The 8,594-nt window shown below is 39.6% G+C and overlaps 1 pseudogene; it reads right to left on the bottom strand.

The window, feature by feature from the left end:
* Nucleotides 1–269: 269 nt before the first annotated feature.
* Nucleotides 270–5,985, bottom strand: LOC147787661 (uncharacterized; annotated as a pseudogene).
* Between the last annotated feature and the right edge of the window lie 2,609 nt (nt 5,986–8,594).

The raw sequence follows: 8,594 nt of genomic DNA, 5'->3' as shown, positions 1-8,594 counted from the left end.
TCAGAGAGAGATACAAAAACGAAATAATGATTTTTTTTAGGAATACAAAAATAATGAATTTATCAGCGATTCAATTTAGCTTAGGTTTTTAGCTTTGCTAATGCACACTAACAAAATTTCAATGCGAATAGTGCTAACACTATTTGGAGTTGTTCGAGCTCTTTGTAGTTTGGATACCATGAGAATTGGTCTTGCTCTTTGTAGTGTGGATACCACGATGCTTGGTCTTGTCATGCATTCTAATTTCTCGAGCAACAAAATAGACAGTGCTACTTCCAATAACCCTTAGAAGCAAGATCAATGTTATTGCTACTTCCAATAGGTGCAACTGTTGGGACCTGTGTGCTACCTTCAATTGGTGTAAAAGCGGGTGGTTGTGAAATACCTTCAATTGGTGCAACTGCTGCACGAAATGAAAATTGACCATCTTAATTTACGGTACCAGTGGCATCACCAAAAGTGGCACTCACCTTCGCACAACATTGCAAAGCAATCAATAAGAAAAGGGTGTGAAAGAGCTTGAAACCTTTCGCCATGGCCATGGTGAAGTGTCTTTAAGTTGTAGGGTTACAAGCTCGTTTCACAAATAATGAAGAGTAGCAATGACGAAGGTGATAATGTGAACCTCTACCTATAGTTTGACGGGAAAACTACATTAAATTTAGAGAGCCTCTCAAATTTTGTGTGTTTCCGAGTATTCCAAATATAGAATGTTTAACTAAACCATTTTAAAGAAAATTACATTGGATATAGTCTATTAATATGAGTTTTTTAAATAAAAATATATATAATTTCTATTTTATATTTTTTAGATCAAAATATTAGTGGGTGTAAATTTTGAATTTTCTATAAATCTTTTAATCATTTTCTTATAAGTAAAATTTTATCCAACTTGGTAAAAAAAAAAAATTAAATAAAATAAAAACATGCACTCTATACCATTCATACAAATCTATATCGAACATGAGGAAGAATGAGGTTGTCAGTGTAGTCGTGAGACCATGTTTGAGATCATGAAAATCAACAAGGTAATTGTAATTTTTTGTAGTTTTCGGACCACGTTTAAGACTATGAAAACAAATAAGATTATCGTTGTTCTTTGTAATTCTGGAACCATGAGGAGCTTGTTGCCACTCATTATAGTTTCGAGACCAAATAATAAGGTTGTTGATACTTTTATAGTTTTGAGATCATAAAACACAATAAGGTTGTCGTCACTCTTTGTAATTTTGATCATATTTGAGACCATGAAAAAAAAATTTGTTGTCCTTTTTAAATCCGAGACCATGTTTGAAACCATGAAAAATATTAAGGTTAGCGTCACTTCTTAGTAGTTTTAAGACTGTGAGGAACAACAACGTTGTCATGACTCTTTGTAGCTCCAAGATTGTGACAAACATCATTGCTTATAGATAGACCTTAAACAATATGGGATAGAGCTTAATAACGATGAGAAATACATGTTGAACACAACTCTCTGTGGGAAACACTCGCACTCTTTATTAAAACCAGTCGAGAAGAGAATACAAGACACTATGTAAAATACTACTACTCTTTGTTGTTTTTGGATTTCTTGGATGAATAACCTAGGTAGGGTGGAGGGGTATTTATACTCGAGCCTACACAATCTAGACCTAACAAATTTGAATCTTTTTCCTAAACATATGGTATCTTTCCTAAAATCTCTGCTAAAATAAATATACAATGGGCTTGTACTATTATTGGGCTTCACTCTATTGGGCTAGTGATTGACTCTATTGGGCTAGTGATGATATTTCAACACTCCCCCTCAGCACTAGTTCTCATTCGTTGCACCATGTTGAGTTGACCGTGAAAACTCTCATGTTTGCCAGTATTCAGCCGTTTTGTAAACAAGTCTGCCACTTGGTCATCTGTCTTGATCTGCTGCATCTCGATTTCTTCCTTTAGGACCTTCTCTCTAATGAAATGGTAGTGCACCTCCACATGCTTTGTTTTAGCATGAAACACCGGATTTTCTGCTAGGCGAATCGCAGATTGGTTGTCGCAAAGAAGTGATATTGGATAGTCAATTTTCTGGTGCAAATCTTCCATCAAGAGTTTCAGTCATGTACTTTCCTGAGCTGCTCCAGCCGCTGCTCTATACTCTGTTTCTGTAGTTGATAATGATACTGTTGGTTGTCTCTTGCTACACCAAGAAATTGTTCCCGAACCAAACTTGAACACATACCCAGTGGTTGACCTCCGAGTATCGTGGTCTCTTGCACAGTTAGCATCACAGTATCCAACTAGCTTGCAATCTTTGCTTCTTTTGTACAAAAGACCATAGTCGATTGTACCTTTGACATATCTCAAGATCCGTCGAGCTATATCCAGATGAGGCTTCTTTGGACTTTGCATGTATCGACTCATAACCTCAACTGCATAAGAGATATCAGGTCGAGTTAAAGTTAGGTAGATAAGACTACCTACTAGTTGTCGGTATGTTGTTTCATCGTTCAACTCTTTGCCTTTATGTGCACAAATCTTGGCATTTGTCTCCATCGGTGTTGAAATTGCTTGCACTCTAACATGTTGAACTTCTGAAGCATATCTCTTGTATACTTTTGTTGGCAGAGAAACAATCCTTCATCTGTGCGATCAACTTCTAGGCCTAAGAAGTGTTTAAGCTCTCCAAGCTCTTTCATCTGAAAGCGTACTGATAAATTTTCTCTTGTTTGATAAATTTCTCTTTCGTCGTCCCCGATGATAATCAAATCATCCACGTAGACCAATACAATTGTCAAATTTCCTTCTCTTTCTTTGATGAATAGGCTTGAGTCTACATGCGCAACTGAATAACCACTTTGGGTAAGAAATTCAGCAATCTTACCATACCAAGCTCTCGGTGCTTGCTTCAGTTCATAAAGAGCTTTTCTAAGCTTGCATACATAATTAGGATTAGCTGCACTCTCAAATCCCTTTGGTTGGTTCATATAAATCTCCCTGTTTAACTCTCCGTGCAAGAAGGCATTCTTCACATCCATTTGCCATAGTTTCCAATCTTTACTTGCTGCGAGTGCTAGCAGGACTCGTACGGTAGTAATCTTTGTCACTGGACTGAATGTTTCATCATAGTCTAGTCCATATTGTTGAGAAAATCCTCGAGCCACGAGTCGAGCCTTGTATCTCTCGATTGATCCATCCGGTCGACGCTTTATTTTGTAGACCCACTTGCAAGAGATGGGTTTGACATCTCCTAGTCTTGGCACTAGTTCCCAAGTTTGATTCTGCTCCAGGGCTATAATTTCTTCCTCCATCGCTTTCTGCCAAACCGAGTTTTGTGATGCTTCTTCATGTCTCTTGTTCGTAAACTCTATCTTCTACAATAGTTGCATTTGCATACTTAGGATTTGGCCTTCGGATTCTATTTGATCGCCTAAGTTGTTGATGTGTCGTTTCATTTTTATCAGATTCGCTTGATTGAGTCACCTCTTGCTTGTCAATATCAATGTCACTTGGATTTTCAGGTGCATCAACATTTGATTGAATTTGTGTAGTTTGCTCCCCATCTTCTATTGTAGAATTTCTTCGATGTTTGAATCTGGTAAGACTTTCTTCTCCGAGGACCACCATGAAGATGCTTCATCGAAAACTCCATCTCTTTATGTATAGTATTTTTCACTTGTTGGATCACAACACCTCCATCCTTTTCTTTGATTGTCGAATCCAACAAATACACACTTGACTGCTTTCTTGTCAAACTTGCTACGTAGATGGTCAGGCACAAATACATAGCAAACACAACCAAATACTCGGAAGTAACTAACGGTAGGTTTCATATCCCATAGTATCTCAAATGGTGAGACGAATCCTAGCTTTGGTTGAGGAAACTTGTTGATCACATGGGCAGCAGTTCGCATAGCTTCAGCCCAAAATCTTCCTGGAACGTTCTTTGCGTGTAACATGCTTCGACAGATTTCTGCAAGGTGTCGATTCTTTCTTTCTGCTACACCATTTTTTGTGGCGTGTTGGCACATGTAAATTGACGTCGTATCCCACACTCGTGTAAATATTGATCGAACTCATCTGACGTGTATTCTCCGCCATTGTCTGAATGTAGGCAACGAATCTTCACTCCTACTTCTTCTTCAACCATCATCTTGAATTCTTGAAACTTTGAAAACGTCTCAGACTTTTTTTTCATAAAGAAAATCCACACGTATCTTGAGTAGTCGTCAATAAATGTCACCATATACCGCATTCCGCTGATCGATGCTTGTTTGACTGGGCCGAACAAATCAGAGTGAATTAACTCTAATGGTCTCTTTGCTTTGAAACTTGACTCTTTGTATGGTAATTGATGAGCTTTACCATATTGACATCCAGCGCAGACAACGTATGTTTTGACTTCAAGTTGAGGTAGATCTTTGAGCATGGATTTCTCCATAATCAGCTTCAACTTATGGTGGCTATTATGTCCCAATCTTGCATGCCATAGATCTGTCGTCTCATTCTTTCGGATCTTGTCAACATAGGCAGGCTCTGCAGATAGGACGTAGACAGACTCCACTCTTCGTCCTTCTATTATTGGCTTTCCTATTATCTTAACATCTTGATAAACTTTTACATCTTCTGGCCCAAATAAGACGTAGCTTCCTGATGTTGTTAGTTGTGACACTGACAACAAGTTCTTCTTTATACCCGGTACATGATAAACATTATGTAGTGACACTGTATCAGACTTATTGCCAGGCATGATTGTCGTATTGCCAATTTGAGCAATTGATAACTGTGTGTTATTTGCTGTGCGTATCATACGACTTCCTTTGTACTCTTTCTTGTCTTGCAATTTTCTCTGATCGCCAGTCATGTGGTTTGAACATCCTGAATCAATGATCCATTCATTCACATAATTGATATGGTCTTCCATTGTTGCCATGAGTGCTAGCTCGTCTTCTTCTATGAGACATAGTACCTTTGCATCCCATTCATCCTCTATCTTCTTTTTGGATATTGCCACATTACTTTCAATAGACTTTTTCTTGGACCAACAATCTCTAGACATGTGGCCCTTTTTCCCACAATTATAGCAAATACCTCTAAATCTCTTTTCTTGGAAACTCTTGTTGTCGTTCTTCTGAGCTCTCTCGGGTTGTGAAGTTCCTTGGTGGCTTCTTCTTTTGTCACCATTGTATCCACGTTTGGTAGACGACCTATTATTGCTCCGACTTTCACATGTGTAGAGTGCTTCTTCTTCACCCTTCAATGTGATGCCTCCCATTTGTTTAGCCATGGCTTCTTGGCTGGATAACAAATTTTCGAACTCTACAAGTGATGGTTGAGTGGGCCATCCTTGTACAACAATAATAAAGCTTCGATATTCCGGTCGCAATCCGTGGATTATAATCCTCTTCATTCGAGATTCTACAATGGCAGACTTTGAGTCTAGTTCAGTAATCTCCCGACAGATCGACTTGACCTTGTGGAAGTACTGAGCAATCGTCATGTCACGTTGTGAAATTGACAACAACTCATTCTCCAGAAGTTGTAGCCTTGTATCATTCTTCTTTAAGAACAACATCATGAACGTGTCACATGCTTCTTTCGGTGTCTTGTCATCCCAAATATGCTCTAACATCTCTTCTCCGATTGTGGTCTTCAAGGCAAACATTGCTTTGCCTGCTTTGATTCTCCATTTGCGCAAGGCACCGTTAGAATCCTCCTCTGGCGGCGTAGTTTCACACCCGCCAACGATCTCCCAAAGATCCTGTTCTTGTAAATAGGACATCATGCATGTTGCCCACATGTTGTAGTTGTATCCTGTTCTTGTAAATAGGACATCATGCATGTTGCCCACATGTTGTAGTTGTATCCTGTTCTTGTAAATAGGACATCATGCATGTTGCCCACATGTTTTAGTTGTTGTTGTTGAGTTTCTTGATTCCTCCAACGATTTGGAAATCACCCATCGTGTTAGCCATACCTCAGTAATACCAAACAAGCTCTTTCGACACAAGACTTGCAGAGTCACAGACTACTGATGACACAAAAGAAACTCACTCACTACTAATCTCAAGAAATCGTTTCTGATGTGGAAGATCAGACAAAGCTGTAACCACAGAGCATACTAAGAATTCCAAGAGATTAGATAACTTATACTAACCTCGCTCTGATACCAAATGTTGAACACAACTCTCTGTGGGAAACACTCGCACTCCTTATTAAGACCAATCGAGAAGAGAACTCTTTATTAAGACCAAATTCCAAGAGATCAGATAACTTACACTAACCTCGCTCTGATACCAAATGTTGAACACAACTCTCGAAACACTCGCACTCTTTATTAAGACCAATCGAGAAGAAAACTCTTTATTAAGACCAATCGAGAAGAGAATACAAAACATAGAATACTACTACTCTTTATTGTTTTTGGATTTCTTGGATGAATAACCTAGGTAGGGTGGGGGGTATTTATACTAGAGCCTACGCAATCTAGACCTAACAAATCTTTATGGTATCTTTCCTAAAATCTCTACTTAAAATATACAATGAGCTCGTACTATTATTGGGTTTGACTCTATTGGGCTAGTGATTGACTTTATTAGGCTAGTGATGATATTTCAACAATACATAAATGTAGAAAAAAAAAAAAGTAGGATAATACCATTTACTAAAGTGCCACATATCCATCAATTTCTGTCTTGATTCGTCCTCGAATTACATCTTACCAAGAGAGATATTGTCCTAATACCATTTGTAACTATTCATGCCCAGAATTTGGATCAAGTGTCAAAATCAAGTTTAGAATCATAATCCGAATCTTGAGCATGAGACGTTACAAAATTTGAAAATTTCTCTAAACATTTGTGAATGAACAAGTCGAACAATCTTTCGATTTATTAATCAAGGAATATACAAATCTACAAATGGTATGAACTTTTATTAGCAATCTATTCTATCTTATAACTTTTACCTCGGTAGAATACAAACGTCAAAACTGTTTCCCACTTCACCATGGCAGTTAAAGTAGTTTTGGGAATTTCAATGAGTAGCAGCCACAGTGCCATTACTGGTCGTAGTTGCAAGGCCATGAGACTCAACATTGCCAGCCAACTTCAAATCAATTTTGCCACCATTTGAGACAACACTGTCGCTGTTCTTCGAACTGAATTCTCCACTACGAGGAGCAACAATATTGCCACTGTTATTTAAACTAACGTTGCCACTATCCGAATCAGCAGCTCCCATATAATTGGAGTTGATGTTTCCACCATCTGAAACAGCAGCTCCCAGTTCATTGGGGCTGATTTCTCCACTATAAAAGCCAACAATATTAACACTACTTTTGAAGCTAATGTGTCCACCATCCGAACGGGCAGTGCCAAGATCATTGGAGCTGATTCCTCCACCATCCGAACGGGCAGCTCTCAGATTATTGGAGCTGATGCGTCCACCATCCGAACGGGCAGCTCTCAGCTCATTGGAGCTGATGTGTCCACCATCCGAACGGGCAGCTCCCAGCTCATTGGAGCTGATGTGTCCACCATCCGAACGGGCAGCTCCCAGATTATTGGAGCTGATGTGTCCACCCTCCGAACGGGCAGCTCCCAGATTATTGGAGCTGATGTGTCCACCCTCCGAACGGGCAGTTCCAAGATCATTGGAGCTGATTCCTCCACCATCCGAAGGGGCAGCTCTCAGATTATTGGAGCTGATTCCTCCACCATCCGAACGGGCAGCTCTCAGATTATTGGAGCTGATGTGTCCACCATCCGAACGGGCAGCTCTCAGATTATTGGAGCTGATGTGTCCACCATCCGAACGGGCAGCTCCCAGCTCATTGGAGCTGATGTGTCCAACATGAGAACCCACATCGTTTCCACTACTCTTCAAATCAATCTTTCCACCATCCAAATCAGCAGCTCCCAGATCTTTGGAGCTGCCGGCTCCACCATGAGAACCAACAACATTGTCACTACTCTTCAAACGAATGTTGCCGCCATCCAAAACATCAGCTCCCAGCTCCTTGGAGCTGGTATCTCCACCATTGCCACTTCTCTTCAAACCAAGAGGAAGAATTTTTCCACCATAAGAATAAACAATGTTTCCACCCCTCTTCCTAATAATTTCATGACCCTTAGAATACCCACCGCCCCCATTGATATTTGGTACTTCACGACCAACAAATCCCGCGCCACCTTTCTTAATTTCATTACGAAAAGACGAAGCTTTGTCGTCGACACTCACTTCTGGACTCTGGATGGCGGTATGGTCAAATTTCGAGATTCCAATATAATGATCACCAAATGAACGAAAAGAAAACCGATGGTTTCGGCTTTTACCTATAACACCGGTGACATCGTTAAAAGTGGCACCCAACCTCGCACAACACTCCCAAGCAAGAACTAAGAAAAGGGCATGGACGATATTAAAACCTCTCACGGCTGCCATTGTTGATAGTCTTGAAGCTTCTATCACAAATGATAAGCAAAATAAATGATGAAGGTGCGGATTGTTTGTAATTTTGTGTTCTATATATGCTTGTTTGATCGGAAAACCATATTTAGAAAATTTTGACAAGTGTTTGGGTACGAGAATTATTAGTAACTCTCAGAATCAGCTTCCTTAAATGA

This window comes from Cucurbita pepo, chromosome 17 (genome assembly GCF_057944985.1).
Source record: "Cucurbita pepo subsp. pepo isolate OVF chromosome 17, ASM5794498v1, whole genome shotgun sequence".
Taxonomy (NCBI): domain Eukaryota; kingdom Viridiplantae; phylum Streptophyta; class Magnoliopsida; order Cucurbitales; family Cucurbitaceae; genus Cucurbita; species Cucurbita pepo.
Note: the sequence above shows the minus strand (reverse complement) of the source record. Positions and strands in the feature narration are given on the sequence as shown.